This window comes from Salvelinus fontinalis, chromosome 22 (assembly GCF_029448725.1).
Source record: "Salvelinus fontinalis isolate EN_2023a chromosome 22, ASM2944872v1, whole genome shotgun sequence".
In the NCBI taxonomy this organism is placed as follows: Eukaryota; Metazoa; Chordata; class Actinopteri; order Salmoniformes; family Salmonidae; genus Salvelinus; species Salvelinus fontinalis.
The window spans coordinates 34,158,003-34,177,195 of record NC_074686.1 but is presented as its reverse complement, the minus strand read 5'-3'; the positions used below and the strand labels follow the sequence as shown (position 1 = coordinate 34,177,195).

At 42.9% G+C, this 19,193-nt stretch overlaps 1 protein-coding gene across 5 annotated transcripts in view; it reads left to right on the top strand.

The window, feature by feature from the left end:
- LOC129820230 (CUB and sushi domain-containing protein 3-like) overlaps positions 1-19,193 on the top strand; it is an 805,004-nt gene that overhangs the window by 195,009 nt on the left and 590,802 nt on the right. The window lies entirely within an intron of this gene.

Genomic DNA, 19,193 nt, shown 5'->3' with positions numbered 1-19,193 from the left:
GATGGCCCTGCTTGCAGCCTGACCTTGCAGCCGCTGGCACAGGGGGACGAGATGCATTCACGGTTGGGGTAATGAAAAGCTGTGACGCTGGCTGCATGGATGTGGTGGTTATGTTACGACCATCAGTCAGCCTCACACATCACACAGTGGAGAGAATATCTTTTTATTTATTTAACTAGGCAAGTCAGTTAAGAACAAATTCTTATTTACAATGACAGCCTAGGAACAGTGGGTTAACTGCCTTGTTCAGAGGCAGAACGACAGATTTTGACCTTTTCAGCTCAGGGATTCAATCTAGCAACCTTTCAGTTACTGGCCCAACACTCTAACCACTAGACTACCTGAGAGGAGATGAGAGGAGAGAAGTGAAGAGGAGAGAAGAGGAGGGAAGGGGAGGGGAGAGGAGGGGAGGCAAGCAAGGAGTGGAGAAGACACGACAAGAGAAGCGAAGAGAGGAGAGTAGAGGAGACGAGAAGAGAAGAGAAGAGAGCATATGCGAGGAGAGGCGAGGAGAGCAGAGGAGAGGAGAGAAGAGCAGAGGCGAGGGTGAGTAGAGGAAAGGAGAGGGTTAGTAGAGGAGAGGAGAGGAGGCAGGAGAGGCAAAGAGAGGAGAGGGCCCCCTCTGCCTTGATTTCCCTAGACACATTGTCTGTTCTCTGTATACTCACACACACACGCATGAAGGCATGCACACACACACACACATGCAGCTACACACATACAAACACTCATTCACTCACACACACACATGCGTGGAGTTAGGCTGACACATGCAGGCACACTCAGACGTACGTAGGCAGGCATGCACACACACACATGCAGGCACACACATACAAACACTCACGCACGCACGCACGCACGCACGCACGCACACACACACACACACACACACACACACACACACACACATGGAATGATACACAGACCCCCCCCCCCCCCCCCCCCCACCACCACCACCTTACGCCCCGATGAGCTTATCAAATACTGGTTGCATAGGGAGTCTCAGGGGACATCCGCTGCCCGTCATCTGTGGTCCCAGACTGGTGCTCCAGTCCTCTCTCATTTCATTATGCATACTGCATCTGAAGCCAGCAAGGCAGGCAGGTGAGAGCGAGGTGAAGCAGCATCAAAGCACCAGAGGAAAGAAAAGGCCCCTTCCAATAATGCCTCCCCGCATGATGTATTTGTGATGGCATGGAAACGGCATACTGATGAGGATGGAGATAAAAACTGACAACGAAACTGACGGCCAAAATATCTGTGTCTGTCTAAGCTGATGACTGAATAGGAATATCGGTCATAATCAAAGCTTTGATGAGTTACAGATTTTGATATGAATGTAAGATAGGTGTTTTTGTTCACGTTAAAGAAAAGCACTGCTCATCGAATAGCATTTTATTCCACCAAAGTATTCATAACTCAAATCAATTCAATTGAAATGCGTTAACGGCATGACACATAATCATTGGGTTGACAAAGAGACAATTTATCACGTCTCAAACTGATCATCTTGGAATCTACACAATACTTACACTACTCAAGGTGGAGACTGAATCTACACAATACTTACACTACTCAAGGTGGAGACTGAATCTACACAATACTTACACTACTCATGGTGGAGACTGAATCTGCACAATACTTACACTACTCAAGGTGGAGACTGAATCTACACAATACTTACACTACTCAAGGTGGAGACTGAATCTACACAATACTTACACTACTCAAGGTGGAGACTGAATCTACACAATACTTACACTACTCAAGGTGGAGACTGAATCCACACAATACTTACACTACTCAAGGTGGAGACTGAATCTACACAATACTTACACTACTCAAGGTGGAGACTGAATCTACACAATACTTACACTACTCAAGGTGGAGACGGAATCTACACAATACTTACACTACTCAAGGTGGAGACTGAATCTACACAATACTTACACTACTCAAGGTGGAGACTGAATCTACACAATACTTACACTACTCAAGGTGGAGACTTTGAATCTATACAATACTTACACTACTCAAGGTGGAGACGGAATCTACACAATACTTACACTACTCAAGGTGGAGACTGAATCTACACAATACTTACACTACTCAAGGTGGAGACGGAATCTACACAATACTTACACTACTCAAGGTGGAGACTGAATCTACACAATACTTACACTACTCAAGGTGGAGACTGAATCTACACAATACTTACACTACTCAAGGTGGAGACTGAATCCACACAATACTTACACTACTCAAGGTGGAGACTGAATCTACACAATACTTACACTACTCAAGGTGGAGACTGAATCTACACAATACTTACACTACTCAAGGTGGAGACGGAATCTACACAATACTTACACTACTCAAGGTGGAGACTGAATCTACACAATACTTACACTACTCAAGGTGGAGACTGAATCTACACAATACTTACACTACTCAAGGTGGAGACTTTGAATCTATACAATACTTACACTACTCAAGGTGGAGACTGAATCTACACAATACTTACACTACTGAAGGTGGAGACTGAATCTACACAATACTTACACTACTCATGGTGGAGACTGAATCTACACAATACTTACACTACTCAAGGTGGAGACTTTGAATCTACACAATACTTACACTACTGAAGGTGGAGAAGCTCACCCTCTTCCTCCTCCTCTTCCCCCTCTTCCCCTTCCATTTTATCATCATCTTCCACTTCTCCTCCTCCTCTTCCTCCTCCTCCTCTTCGTCATCATATTCCTCCTGTCCTCCTCCTCCTCCTCCTCCTCCTCCTCCTCCTCCACAGGTCTACATACAGATGCCTGTTCTCTTAAGTTATGTACCTGTTTTATTACGTAGCGGCAGCTGTGTTATAAATGAAGGGGAAAAGTGGTCTGGATCATTCGTAGATGTGCCAAGGTTTTTAAGAGCTGCGTTACTAACTAAGGCTCTGGGAAACACCTTGGCTATTAAAGATACATCGTAAGAAGGTTCTAACGATGATCTTCACTATGCGAAGGCTCTGGTAAACGAAGCCCTGATTAAGACAGAATGGAGTTAGCCAAAGACTATCAAGGGGAAACTGCACTGCCAAAAACACAGGAAAGAAAGGCTGATTTTAGAGGCCTGTGCAGTTGCCAACAAATAGTTGCATTCCTCAAGGGGTTCCTTTAGTGATATTGTTATGTTGCAATCTTTCAGTCTTTGACAAGGAGCCACTGTTTCTCCACGGGGGACCTGGGGTAAAACCAGTCACACCCACTGAGCCAAGAAGAAGTGGTAGCCTACCTCTCCTCACTCTCTCTTTCGCTGTCTCTCTCTTCTCTTGCTCTCTCATTCTCCTTTCTCCTCTCTCCTCCCTCCCTTTCTTCCTCTCATCTTCTTAAATGTATATTTTTTTTCTCGCCAGGGCCCATTTGATTCCCTTGTAGACACTGTCATTAGTCTCGGCAGCTGCTTCCCCTAACCCCAGGAGCCTTGTGGGGGAACGGGAATCGGTTTATCTGTATCTGTGCTGCACCCAGGAGAGCATAAGAGAGTAAGGGTCCTTACAGGCAGGCAGCATGCCTCTTCCTCACAGATGCAGCCATCATACAGGCCACTTTGGCTCCAACTGATTACCCCCTAGGAGGAGTATCAGTGTCCTGGCTGGCTCTCTTGTTGCCTCCGTTTCATCCCTGCATGGCCGCAAACACAAACACTGACATGTAAAGAAAGAGTTGGTTTTTGGTCTCTCTCTCTCTCTCTCTCTCTCTCTCTCTCTCTCTCTCTCTCTCTCTCTCTCTCTCTCTCTCTCTCTCTCTCTCTCTCTCTCTCTCTCTCTCTCTCTCTCTCTCTCTCTCTCTCTCTCTCTCTCTCTCTCTCTCTCTTTCTACCTATATCTCTTTATGCAGGCTGTAATACTCTAATGTAACCTTTTCAATAGATCTTTAAAATCACAGAAATGTTAATTAATTGACCATTCCCGAAAGTCCTCTTCGCAGGAGATCTGACAAGTGAAACTACTTGATCCTTTAACATGTCCAAATGCCTCCTTCTGTGTGTGAAACAGTTGGGACTTGTTTGATAATGGCCACCTGACACAAGTACTTGGGATTCCTCTGTCATTTCTGCCCTGGTTCTGACATGACCATGCTGTGACCCTGAGACTAACCATCGTCCCCAGTAGTGCAGTAATTACAGGGGGATGAGTCCAGGCAGCTTTTATGCAGTTAGCCCAGCAAAATCAACTCAACAGTTAGTCCATTTATCCATCATGCTCCAGCGATTACTCTGAGTGCACAGCCTATTAGTTGGTCCGGCAGTGTATGGGATGTTTCATGTGTTGTCCGTCTTTCACAAAGTATACGGATAAAACACATTTTTTGGTTTAGTGAAGTCGTCCGAGTCAAATGAGACCTATCCTTATGGACTGAGCTTTGCATGAATCCTCGTAATTTGAAATGCTGCATTGCTTTCAGATGACGCTGTTCTTACGATCAGGATATAAGGTCAGTTTTATTTAAAGACTGACGACTGCCATTAGTTCAGACGACATACATAAATATTATTAACTTGTGTTTGTACTGTAGATGTAATGATCTATACAAGGTTTTATAGTTTGATATCATGTTGGATGGTTTTGAAATAGATCACACCTCCAGGAAAAGTATCATAAACAATGTTTTAAAACTTCAACTTTGAAAGAATCTTAAACTCTACAATATCATATGGTATGTGTAACAGTAAAGCATGTGTCCTTGAATCAATCAAAACCACATTACATCATACTGTTGAAGACCTGTAATACGACTGAATCCTGGTTCTCTGTACCCATTCAATTGTGTTTCATACAAGTTTTCTATTTTGGACATTCCCAATGTTGGAAAACGTTATTTTCTTCACATTTCTCTGTGTGTATCAGCGTGAGATTGGGAGCGGTGCAGACAGCTCCTGTCCACATGAAAGTGTGGGGAGGCCCCCTATGGGGCCGAAAAAGAGCTTTGTTCTGCCTACCTCACTCTGTGACAGGCAGCCTTCCATCTCCTTTCAAAGGAGCTATGGAGTCCTTAATAACGTATCCAACCAACCTGTCCTCTCAAGACAGGGCAGGGACAATAGAAGGTCTATCTTGCCAACCACTCTCATACACTACATTGTAGTCATTTAGTAGACGCTCCAGAGCTTCTTGACTTGATAGAGATTCAGTATATTTTTGACTGTGTGACATTTTGATTTGTATTCCAGACAAACTTCCATTTTGAATTTCTCTACAGTAGTCTATGATTAGTCTTCCTCCTGTCTCTACAGTAGTCTATGATTAGTCTTCCTCCTGTCTCTACACTAGTCTATGATTAGTCTTCCTCCTGTCTCTACAGTAGTCTATGATTAGTCTTCCTCCTGTCTCTACACTAGTCTATGATTAGTCTTCCTCCTGTCTCTACAGTAGTCTATGATTAGTCTTCCTCCTGTCTCTACAGTAGTCTATGATTAGTCTTCCTCCTGTATCTACAGTAGTCTATGATTAGTCTTCCTCCAGTCTCTTAGTAGTCTATGATTAGTCTTCCTCCTGTCTCTACAGTAGTCTATGATTAGTCTTCCTCCTGTCTCTACACTAGTCTATGATTAGTCTTCCTCCTGTCTCTACAGTAGTCTATGATTAGTCTTCCTCCTGTCTCTACAGTAGTCTATGATTAGTCTTCCTCCTGTCTCTACAGTAGTCTATGATTAGTCTTCCTCCTGTCTCTACAGTAGTCTATGATTAGTCTTCCTCCTGTATCTACACTAGTCTATGATTAGTCTTCCTCCTGTATCTACACTAGTCTATGATTAGTCTTCCTCCTGTATCTACACTAGTCTATGATTAGTCTTCCTCCTGTCTCTACAGTAGTCTATGATTAGTCTTCCTCCTGTCTCTACAGTAGTCTATGATTAGTCTTCCTCCTGTATCTACACTAGTCTATGATTAGTCTTCCTCCTGTATCTACACTGGTCTATGATTAGTCTTCCTTCCTCCTGTCTCTACAGTAGTCTATGATTAGTCTTCCTCCTGTATCTACAGTAGTCTATGATTAGTCTTCCTCCTGTCTCTACAGTAGTCTATGATTAGTCTTCCTCCTGTATCTACAGTAGTCTATGATTAGTCTTCCTCCTGTCTCTACAGTAGTCTATGATTAGTCTTCCTCCTGTCTCTACAGTAGTCTATGATTAGTCTTCCTCCAGTCTCTTAGTAGTCTATGATTAGTCTTCCTCCTGTCTCTACACTAGTATATGATTAGTCTTCCTCCTGTCTCTACACTAGTCTATGATTAGTCTTCCTCCTGTCTCTACAGTAGTCTATGATTAGTCTTCCTCCTGTATCTACAGTAGTCTATGATTAGTCTTCCTCCTGTCTCTACAGTAGTCTATGATTAGTCTTCCTCCTGTCTCTACACTAGTCTATGATTAGTCTTCCTCCTGTCTCTACACTAGTCTATGATTAGTCTTCCTCCTGTCTCTACAGTAGTCTATGATTAGTCTTCCTCCTGTCTCTACAGTAGTCTATGATTAGTCTTCCTCCTGTCTCTACAGTAGTCTATGATTAGTCTTCCTCCTGTATCTACAGTAGTCTATGATTAGTCTTCCTCCTGTCTCTACAGTAGTCTATGATTAGTCTTCCTCCTGTCTCTTAGTAGTCTATGATTAGTCTTCCTCCTGTATCTACACTAGTCTATGATTAGTCTTCCTCCTGTCTCTACAGTAGTCTATGATTAGTCTTCCTCCTGTCTCTACACTAGTCTATGATTAGTCTTCCTCCTGTCTCTACACTAGTCTATGATTAGTCTTCCTCCTGTCTCTACAGTAGTCTATGATTAGTTTTCCTCCTGTATCTACAGTAGTCTATGATTAGTCTTCCTACAGTCTCTTAGTAGTCTATGATTAGTCTTCCTCCTGTCTCTACAGTAGTCTATGATTAGTCTTCCTCCTGTCTCTACAGTAGTCTATGATTAGTCTTCCTCCTGTCTCTACAGTAGTCTATGATTAGTCTTCCTCCTGTATCTACAGTAGTCTATGATTAGTCTTCCTCCAGTCTCTTAGTAGTCTATGATTAGTCTTCCTCCTGTCTCTACAGTAGTCTATGATTAGTCTTCCTCCTGTCTCTACAGTAGTCTATGATTAGTCTTCCTCCTGTCTCTACAGTAGTCTATGATTAGTCTTCCTCCTGTCTCTACAGTAGTCTATGATTAGTCTTCCTCCAGTCTCTTAGTAGTCTATGATTAGTCCTCCTCCTGTCTCTACAGTAGTCTATGATTAGTCTTCCTCCTGTCTCTACAGTAGTCTATGATTAGTCTTCCTCCTGTCTCTACAGTAGTCTATGATTAGTCTTCCTCCTGTCTCTACACTAGTCTATGATTAGTCTTCCTCCTGTATCTACAGTCTTTCTATGATTAGTCTTCCTCCTGTCTCTACAGTCTTTCTATGATTAGTCTTCCTCCTGTCTCTACAGTAGTCTATGATTAGTCTTCCTCCAGTCTCTTAGTAGTCTATGATTAGTCTTCCTCCTGTCTCTACACTAGTATATGATTAGTCTTCCTCCTGTCTCTACACTAGTCTATGATTAGTCTTCCTCCTGTCTCTACAGTCTTTATATGATTGGTCTTCCTCCTGTCTCTACACCAGTCTATGATTAGTCTTCCTCCTGTCTCTACAGTAGTCTATGATTAGTCTTCCTCCTGTCTCTACAGTAGTCTATGATTAGTCTTCATCCTGTCTCTACAGTAGTCTATGATTAGTCTTCCTCCTGTCTCTACAGTAGTATATGATTAGTCTTCCTCCTGTCTCTACAGTAGTATATGATTAGTCTTCCTCCTGTCTCTACAGTCTTTCTATGATTAGTCTTCCTCCTGTCTCTACACTAGTCTATGATTAGTCTTCCTCCTGTCTCTACGCCAGTCTATGATTAGTCTTCCTCCTGTCTCTATGGTAGTCTATGATTAGTCTTCCTCCTGTCTCTACAGTAGTCTATGATTGGTCTTCCTCCAGTCTCTACACTAGTCTATGATTAGTCTTCCTCCTGTCTCTACACTAGTCTATGATTAGTCTTCCTCCAGTCTCTACAGTAGTCTATGATTAGTCTTCCTCCTGTCTCTACACTAGTCTATGATTAGTCTTCCTCCAGTCTCTACAGTAGTCTATGATTAGTCTTCCTCCTGTCTCTACACTAGTCTATGATTAGTCTTCCTCCTGTCTCTACAGTAGTCTATGATTAGTCTTCCTCCTGTCTCTACACTAGTCTATGATTAGTCTTCCTCCAGTCTCTACAGTAGTTTATGATTAGTCTTCCTCCTGTCTCTTAGTAGTCTATGATTAGTCTTCCTCCAGTCTCTACAGTAGTCTATGATTAGTCTTCCTCCTGTCTCTACACTAGTCTATGATTAGTCTTCCTCCAGTCTCTACAGTAGTTTATGATTCGTCTTCCTCCTGTCTCTTAGTAGTCTATGATTAGTCTTCCTCCAGTCTCTACAGTAGTCTATGATTAGTCTTCCTCCTGTCTCTACACTAGTATATGATTAGTCTTCCTCCTGTCTCTATGGTAGTCTATGATTAGTCCTCCTCCTGTCTCTACAGTAGTCTATGATTGGTCTTCCTCCTGTCTCTACACTAGTCTATGATTAGTCTTCCTCCTGTCTCTACAGTAGTCTATGATTAGTCTTCCTCCTGTCTCTACAGTCTTTCTGTGATTAGTCTTCCTCCTGTCTCTACAGTAGTCTATGATTAGTCTTCCTCCTGTCTCTACACTAGTCTATGATTAGTCTTCCTCCTGTCTCTACAGTAGTCTATGATTAGTCTTCCTCCTGTCTCTACAGTCTTTATATGATTAGTCTTCCTCCTGTCTCTACAGTAGTCTATGATTAGTCTTCCTCCTGTCTCTACAGTCTTTATATGATTAGTCTTCCTCCTGTCTCTACAGTAGTCTATGATTAGTCTACCTCCTGTCTCTACAGTCTTTCTATGATTAGTCTTCCTCCTGTCTCTACACTAGTCTATGATTAGTCTTCCTCCTGTCTCTTAGTAGTCTATGATTAGTCTTCCTCCTGTCTCTACACTAGTTTATGATTAGTCTTCCTCCTGTCTCTACAGTAGTCTATGATTAGTCTTCCTCCTGTCTCTACACTAGTCTATGATTAGTCTTCCTCCTGTCTCTACAGTAATATATGATTAGTCTTCCTCCTGTCTCTACAGTCTTTCTATGATTAGTCTTCCTCCGGTCTCTACAGTCTTTCTATGATTAGTCTTCCTCCTGTCTCTACAGTCTTTATATGATTAGTCTTCCTCCTGTCTCTACACTAGTCTATGATTGGTCTTCCTCCTGTCTCTACACTAGTCTATGATTAGTCTTCCTCCAGTCTCTACAGCAGTCTATGATTAGTCTTCCTCCTGTCTCTACAGTAGTCTATGATTAGTCTTCCTCCTGTCTCTTAGTAGTTTATGATTAGTCTTCCTCCAGTCTCTACAGTAGTATATGATTGGTCTTCCTCCTGTCTCTACACTAGTCTATGATTAGTCTTCCTCCTGTCTCTTAGTAGTCTATGATTGGTCTTCCTCCTGTCTCTACAGTAGTCTATGATTAGTCTTCCTCCTGTCTCTTAGTAGTCTATGATTGGTCTTCCTCCTGTCTCTACACTAGTCTATGATTAGTCTTCCTCCTGTCTCTACAGTCTTTATATGATTAGTCTTCATCCTGTCTCTACAGTCTTTATATGATTAGTCTTCATCCTGTCTCTACAGTCTTTATATGATTAGTCTTCCTCCTGTCTCTACACTAGTCTATGATTAGTCTTCCTCCTGTCTCTACACTAGTCTATGATTAGTCTTCCTCCTGTCTCTACAGTAGTCTATGATTAGTCTTCCTCCTGTATCTACAGTAGTCTATGATTAGTCTTCCTCCTGTCTCTACAGTAGTCTATGATTAGTCTTCCTCCTGTATCTACAGTAGTTTATAATTAGTCTTCCTCCTGTCTCTACAGTAGTCTATGATTAGTCTTCCTCCTGTATCTACAGTAGTCTATGATTAGTCTTCCTCCGGTCTCTACAGTCTTTATATGATTAGTCTTCCTCCTGTCTCTACAGTAGTCTATGATTAGTCTTCCTCCTGTCTCTACAGTAGTCTATGATTAGTCTTCCTCCTGTCTCTACAGTAGTCTATGATTAGTCTTCCTCCTGTCTCTACAGTAGTCTATGATTAGTCTTCCTCCTGTATCTACACTAGTCTATGATTAGTCTTCCTCCTGTCTCTACAGTAGTCTATGATTAGTCTTCCTCCTGTCTCTACAGTAGTCTATGATTAGTCTTCCTCCTGTCTCTACACTAGTCTATGATTAGTCTTCCTCCTGTATCTATGGTAGTCTATGATTAGTCTTCCTCCTGTATCTACAGTAGTCTATGATTAGTCTTCCTCCTGTCTCTATGGTAGTCTATGATTAGTCTTCCTCCTGTTTCTATGGTAGTCTATGATTATTCTTCCTCCTGTATCTACAGTAGTCTATGATTAGTCTTCCTCCTGTCTCTACAGTAGTCTATGATTAGTCTTCCTCCTGTATCTACACTAGTCTATGATTAGTCTTCCTCCTGTCTCTACAGTAGTCTATGATTAGTCTTCCTCCTGTCTCTACAGTAGTCTATGATTAGTCTTCCTCCTGTATCTACACTAGTCTATGATTAGTCTTCCTCCTGTCTCTACAGTAGTCTATGATTAGTCTTCCTCCTGTCTCTACAGTAGTCTATGATTAGTCTTCCTCCTGTCTCTACACTAGTCTATGATTAGTCTTCCTCCTGTCTCTACAGTAGTCTATGATTAGTCTTCCTCCAGTCTCTTAGTAGTCTATGATTAGTCTTCCTCCTGTCTCTACAGTAGTCTATGATTAGTCTTCCTCCAGTCTCTTAGTAGTCTATGATTAGTCTTCCTCCTGTATCTACACTAGTCTATGATTAGTCTTCCTCCTGTCTCTACAGTAGTCTATGATTAGTCTTCCTCCTGTCTCTACAGTAGTCTATGATTAGTCTTCCTCCTGTCTCTACAGTAGTCTATGATTAGTCTTCCTCCTGTATCTATGGTAGTCTAAGATTAGTCTTCCTCCTGTATCTACAGTAGTCTATGATTAGTCTTCCTCCTGTATCTACAGTAGTCTATGATTAGTCCACCTCCTGTATCTACACTAGTCTATGATTAGTCTTCCTCCTGTCTCTACAGTAGTCTATGTTTAGTCTTCCTCCTGTCTCTACAGTAGTCTATGATTAGTCTTCCTCCTGTATCTACAGTAGTCTATGATTAGTCTTCCTCCTGTCTCTATGGTAGTCTATGATTAGTCTTCCTCCTGTCTCTATGATAGTCTATGATTAGTCTTCCTCCTGTATCTACAGTAGTCTATGATTAGTCTTCCTCCTGTCTCTACAGTAGTCTATGATTAGTCTTCCTCCTGTATCTACACTAGTCTATGATTAGTCTTCCTCCTGTCTCTACAGTAGTCTATGATTAGTCTTCCTCCTGTCTCTACAGTAGTCTATGATTAGTCTTCCTCCTGTCTCTACAGTAGTCTATGATTAGTCTTCCTCCTGTCTCTACAGTAGTCTATGATTAGTCTTCCTCCAGTCTCTACAGTAGTCTATGATTAGTCTTCCTCCTGTCTCTACAGTAGTCTATGATTAGTCTTCCTCCTGTCTCTACAGTAGTCTATGATTAGTCTTCCTCCTGTCTCTACACTAGTCTATGATTAGTCTTCCTCCTGTCTCTACAGTAGTCTATGATTAGTCTTCCTCCTGTCTCTACAGTTGTCTATGATTAGTCTTCCTCCTGTCTCTACAGTAGTCTATGATTAGTCTTCCTCCTGTCTCTACAGTAGTCTATGATTAGTCTTCCTCCTGTCTCTACACTAGTCTATGATTAGTCTTCCTCCTGTCTCTACAGTAGTCTATGATTAGTCTTCCTCCTGTCTCTACAGTAGTCTATGATTAGTCTTCCTCCTGTCTCTACAGTAGTCTATGATTAGTCTTCCTCCTGTCTCTACAGTAGTCTATGATTAGTCTTCCTCCTGTCTCTACAGTAGTCTATGATTAGTCTTCCTCCTGTCTCTACACTAGTCTATGATTAGTCTTCCTCCTGTCTCTACAGTAGTCTATGATTAGTCTTCCTCCTGTCTCTACAGTAGTCTATGATTAGTCTTCCTCCTGTATCTATGGTAGTCTATGATTAGTCTTCCTCCGGTCTCTACAGTCTTTATATGATTAGTCTTTTTTACATTCAGGGCTTGGAACTCAGGGTGAACACTGACAGTGTATACTGGCCTTCTGGCAGTATTATTTCCAGCCCAAGAGGTGTGTCTGTGTTCCTTCCCTCTATCCATCCTTCCTTCCCTCCCTCCCTCCATCACTCCTTTCCTAGCAAGGTCAAGACGCTGTGTAACGAGACTGCAGTCTCTCAGTGGCACTCAGGTCACTGAGATAGATCCACGGCATCATAGCCGAGCATGTGTGACCATTATCTGTGTAATTGCCTTAGTCGGATAGCCCGGACACGTCTGGTCTCACTCTCACCCTCCCCTATAACAGACCTCCAATCTCCAACATATTTTCCTCCACTGTCTAGAAAACAATATGTTCTCTTCAAAACAAAGTCATTGTTCATGTTTGGTGTCTTACCATTGGGTACAGTAAAAAAAAATGTTTTTGCTATGCCATGACAGCCAATCAAACAGCTTTGCATTGTTAAATGAAAGAAAGGCTCCTTAGAATTAGACAGAGAAATGAAGGTTCCATGCCTGATGGTGCTGCTTCCCTGTCCATCCTGGGTGTTTTCAATAAGAATCAAACAGCCATCCTGGGTGTTTTCAATAAGAATCAAACAGCCATCCTGGGTGTTTTCAATAAGAATCAAACAGCCATCCTGGGTGTTTTCAATAAGAATCAAACAGCTATCCTGGGTGTTTTCAATAAGAATCAAACAGCCATCCTGGGTGTTTTCACTAAGAATCAAACAGCCATCCTGGTGTTTTAAATAAGAATCAAACAGCCATCCTGGGTGTTTTCAATAAGAATCAAACAGCCATCCTGGGTGTTTTCAATAAGAATCAAACAGCCATCCTGGGTGTTTTCAATAAGAATCAAACAGCCATCCTGTATGTTTTCAATAAGAATCAAACAGCCATCCTGGGTGTTTTCAATAAGAATCAAACAGCCATCCTGGGTGTTTTCAATAAGAATCCAACAGCCATCCTGGGTGTTTTCAATAAGAATCAAACAGCCATCCTGGTGTTTTAAATAAGAATCCAACAGCCATCCTGGGTGTTTTCAATAAGAATCAAACAGCCATCCTGTATGTTTTCAATAAGAATCAAACAGCCATCCTGTATGTTTTAAATAAGAATCAAACAGCCATCCTGTATGTTTTAAATAAGAATCAAACAGCCATCCTGTATGTTTTAAATAAGAATCAAACAGCCACCCTGTATGTTTTAAATAAGAGTCAAACAGCCATCCTGGATGTTTTAAATAAGAATCCAACAGCCATCCTGAATGTTTTAAATAAGAATCAAACAGCCACCCTGTATGTTTTAAATAAGAGTCAAACAGCCATCCTTGCTGTTTTCACTTAGAACCAAACAGCCATATTGGATGTTTTCACTAAACCAAACAGCCATCCTGGGTGTTTCTGATCACATTCAAAGGGGAGTGGAAGAGCTGTGACGGAGGTAGGTAGGTGGCAGTCATGGAGGGCTGCAAATACCGAGCCACAACACAGGCACGCACACCCCCACACACACTCACACACACACATACACCCACACACACACAAACACCGCCCCAGCTCAGCCCAGGCAGCCCAGGACATCCATACCAGAGCAATCATTCGTGGTGATCTTTAGGTCTCCCTGATGACATTAAGGACCAGGGTCAGAATTTCATCAAAGTTTCTGAAAGCTAGCTTGGAATTAAGGCTTTAGCCCTGCTTGAAGGGACGATAAGAGAAGAAGAATATGTGTGTATTTTTCTACCCTTTCATCTTTTATCATGGTTCATTTACAAAGCCAGTCCCAGACCGTACCTGAGGTTGTATGATCTGACAGGGCCTGTGATCAGAGTGTGTAAGGCGATGGTTTTAGCTGTAATGATAGGAGTTGGGTGATCAGAGTGTGTAAGGCGATGATTTTAGCTGTAATGATAGGAGTTGGGTGATCAGAGTGTGTAAGGCGATGGTTTTAGCTGTAATGATAGGAGTTGAGTGATCCGAGTGTGTAAGGTGATGGTTTTAGCTGTAATGATAGGAGTGGAGTGTAACTATTGTAGTTTCATTCAGGTCATGTACACAGGGAACCAACCAAGAGCATTAGCACACACGCACACATCTGCGCACACACACACACACACACACACACACACACACACACACACACACACACACACACACACACACGTCACACACACGTCACACACACGTACACACACACACGTACACACACACACACACACACACACACACACACACACACACACACGTCACACACACGTACACACACACACGTACACACACACACACACACACACACACACACACACACACACACACACACACACACACACACACACACACACACACACACACACACACACACACACACACACACACACACACACAGGCACAGCAACTAAACAATGTGTTCTGTGTATGTACCATTCCATCATGCTTAGACATCTGAGAGATACCCTTTAGTTTGATATCAGCCATTGACTCTTTCCGTCAGTGCCAGTCCTATTTGAAACTAGATTCTAGTATATTACTGTAGTCAGTAAGATTGATCTAAATTAGGTCATTTCTAGTGCTGAGCGATGAACCAACATTTGATTTTTTTTCTTGGTTATTAAACAACTAATTGACCGAGGTCAGTTAAATTATTTTGAATTTCATTTAGTTCATTTTTTTTTGTGAGCCCAGCGTGCCCGTTTCTCTAGAGAGAAATCAAATAATTCACGGGAGAAATCAATTCAATAACTATTTGTGATGCTGGGCTGAAGGGAGTTTTCATTAAGGAAATATTCAACCTAGTTCAGAGCAGAAACGTGGTAATTAACTACAATGACCATAATCCATTGCACCTTTTTATCCCGGCTCAGACAGAGATTGATACATTTTTACGCCTGCTAAGATAGGTTAGATACACACAGACCTCATGAGAGGGGAATGTACACAACACAATGACTAGAGAGAGGGATAGACCCAGTTCTTGGAAGTATGCCTGATATACTTTGAAGAACTAGTAAAATGACTTTGTCAGACAGCTCTGCATCATGCTTAGCCAGGCTAGCTAAATGGGATGACTAAAGACAGTACAGTATGGGGAGTACAGAGATAACGTTGTCTGGCTGGCTGGATGCTACTGCCTGAGCACTGTAGACATCAAATTAGGAAAACATCAAATACAAATTAAGAAATAAAAATTAATAAAAGTTTCCCATTTTTCTATTGATGTCTACGAGAAGCAGGTACAGGGAATTAACATTTAATAAACAATGGACATGAAACAGAACAGGAACAGTGTCTAGACACGGGAAAAATAACGACATCAATGCTGACACAGGGAAGAGATATAGAGGAGGTAATCAACAAAGTAATGGGGTCCAGGTGAGTCTAATATTGCGCAGCTGCGCGTAATGATGGTGTGCGTAATGAAGGGCAGCCTGTCACCCTCGAGCGCCAGAGAGGGAGAGCGGGAGCAGGCGTGACTATGTCAACCTGACAGAAAGTAGAATATTTTCAATGTGTTGGCAATTGAATGTTCACTGTTTTTGGCTTTGGAATATCCATAAAAAAATGCAAATATATATTTTAATGTCATTATTTCATTTTGAAATCGAAAACCGTGATTATTTTTTAAAATCGAACCAAGAACAAGCTGACCTAGAAAAAAATCATTAATCGCTCAGCACTCGATATTTCAAAAAACCCATAGGGCTCTGGTTAAAGTAGTGCATTATATAGGGTATAGTGTGGATAGGGATCTGCTTTTTTCAGAGCATTTTTACTATTACCTCCTGATATGAGTCATCACCACAATACCAATTTCACAACAGACTTGTTTTTGGGGGGGGAAACTCCAAGTGCCTCCTTCTTCTTCTTCTTCTTTCCAATCTCCCAGTTTGCAGTGTCAAGTTTGCAGAGAGGTAGGAGAGATGTTCCCCTTGGACTGGGGAGACAGGGAGGTAGGAGAGATGGGGCTCCCTCCTGACTAGGGAGACGGGGTTAGAGAGAGATGGGGGTCCCCTCTGACTGGGGAGACGGGGTTAGAGAGAGATGGGGGCCCCTCTGACTGGGGAGACAGGGTTAGAGAGAGATGGAGGTCCCCTCTGACTGGGGAAACGGGGTTAGAGAGAGATTGGGGGTCCCGTCTGACTGGGGAGACAGGGTTAGAGAGAGATTGGGGGTCCCTTCTGACTGGAGAGAGGGGGAGGTAGGAGAGATGGACCTTTAAACAGGTCAACATTCACAAGGCCGCTGGGCCAGACGGATTACCAGGACGTGTGCTCCGGGTATGTGCTGACCAACTGGCAGGTGTCTTCACTGACATTTTCAACATGTCCCTGCTTGAGTCTGTAATATCAACATGCTTCAAGCAGACCACCATAGTCCCTGTGCACAAGAACACTAAAGTAACCTGCCTAAATAACTACAGACCCCGTCCGTAGCCATGAAGTGCTTTGAAAGGCTGGTAAGGACTCACGTTAATGCCATTATCCCAGAAACCCTAGACCCACTCCAATTTGCATACTGCTCAAACAGATCCACAGATGATGCAATCTCTATTGCACTCCACACTGCCCTTTCCCACCTGGACAAAAGGAGCACCTACGTGAGAATGCTGTTCATTGACTACAGCTCAGCGTTCAACACCATAGTGCCCTCAAAGCTCATCAATAAGCTAAGGATCCTGGGACTAAACACCTCCCTCTGCAACTGGATCCTGGACTTCCTGACGGGCCTTCCCCAGGTGGTGAGGGTAGGTAGCAACACATCTGCCAAGCTGATCCTCAACACTGGAACCCCTCAGGGGTGCGTGCTCAGTCCCCTCCTGTACTCTCTGTTCACCCGTGACTGCATGGCCAGGCACAACTCCAACACCATCATTAAGTCTGCAAATGACACAACAGTGGTAGGCCTGATCACCGACAATGACGAGACAGCCTATAGGGAGGAGGTCAGAGACCTGTCCGGGGTGGTGCCAGAATAACAAGCTATTCCTCAACGTAATCAAGACAAAGGAGATGATTGTGGACTACAGGAAAAGGAGGACTGAGCACACCCCCATCTCACCAACGGGGCTGAAGTACAGCAGGTTGAGAGCTTCAAGTTCCTTGGTGTCCACATTACCAACAAAATAACATGGTCCAAGCACACCAAGACAGTCGTGAAGAGAGCACGACAAAACCTATTCCCCCTCAGGAAACTGAAAAGATTTGGCATGGGTCCTCAGATCCTCAAAGTGTTCTACAACTCTAATATCGAGAGCATCCTGACTGGTTGCATCACTGCCTGGTTTGGCAACTGCTCGGCCTCTGACCACAAGTCACTACAGAAGGTAGAGCGTACGGCCCAGTACATAACTGGGGCTAAGCTGCCTGCCATCCAGGACCTCTACACCAGGCGGTGTCAGAAGAAGGCCCTAAAAATTGTCAAAGGCCCTAGCCACCCCAGTCATAGACGGTTCTCTATGCTACCTCATGGCAAGCGGTACCGGAGTGCTAAGCCTAAGACCAGGAGGCTTCTCAACAGCTTTTACCCCAAAGCCATAAGACTCCTGAACAGGTAATCAAATGGCTACCCGGACTATTTGCATTTTTTATTTCTTTACTTAACTATTGTTTACCTAATACCTATTTTTTACTTAAAAATTGGACTTTTGGTTAGGGCTTGTAAGTAAGAATTTAACTGTAAGGTCTACCTAACCTGTTGGTTCATGTGACAAATAAACTTTGATTTGATTTGATGGGGGTCCTCTCTGACTGGGGAGACAGGGTTAGTCTCGTGGACTCATAGTAAAGGTTTGTGTTGCCTTGCCTCTGGTGTCCTCCTCTCTTGGCTTCTCATGCTTCCCAGGATACACTGGGCATTCCATTTCAGACTACAGCGGTGAGAGTCATTGTGTCCCACATAAATCACTGGAGTTAAACCACAGTCATATACTATTATTACAGTTCTGTTTCCAGACGTCCTTTATCTCAAAGGTATGCTATATTTTACAGCTTTTCTGCATTATTCAAAGTGAAGCATTATTCAATTGTAAGTGTGACAGGCCAATATCTTTACAACCTAAGGTATTGTGACGTATTCCTGGTCATATCGTACGTTCTGTACTCCACTGTGAAAGATCATGTTTTCTTGTATGTGTTCTTCAGATCCTGGGATCCTACAGAATACTACGCCTCATTGTTTCTGGAGGGTTCATATCAAACTGAGCAGATTTCACATACATACAGTAGACTGCTTCTAGCATCCCCAATGGCACCCCGGTCCCTATTGTGTACTTTGAGATGTATCCAATTACTTATTCCAGATTTTAGTTTAATCTGTAGTTGGACATAGTTTCCATTAGTTTTCTTCTCTCACTGTGTGGGTGGGTGGTTTGCCAAGACCGCAGCGGAGCAGTCAGAACCGCAAAGCAGCTAAAATCTCGCTGGAACACGTTAAGGGTTTTACAAAAACGCACTCCAAAGTACATCCAAGTTTACAAATGCAATCAATAGATCTTGTATTAGCCAGCAGTCTGGACAGGACGGAACATTGAGGAAAATAGCCTCTATGTCACGGCGGGCGGAGGGAGAGTCCTGGCCAGGTCCTGGGTCTACTGGCCGCCTATCGGCCTGTCAGATAGCAGAACTGTGGCAGTAAGATGGAGATGGATTACCAGGAGGTTGGAGTTAGCACTCTTCAGATAAGCATACTCCAGAGAAGGGCAGGTCATTTGGCTGCTAAAGCTCCAACTCGCTTCGAAACACAATCAACCCCAAGGTTGAATCTCTGCCACTCCAGCTACTGTAACCATGCCCCCGCTGGGCAGACGTCAGTTCAACGTCTAGTTTTGATTTACATTTGGTTGAGTTGTCATCTAGCCTGAATTTATCGTGAAATCAACAAAAACTGTCACCTTGTCATTGGATTTAGCTTAATAAAAGTTGGGTCAAGAAAA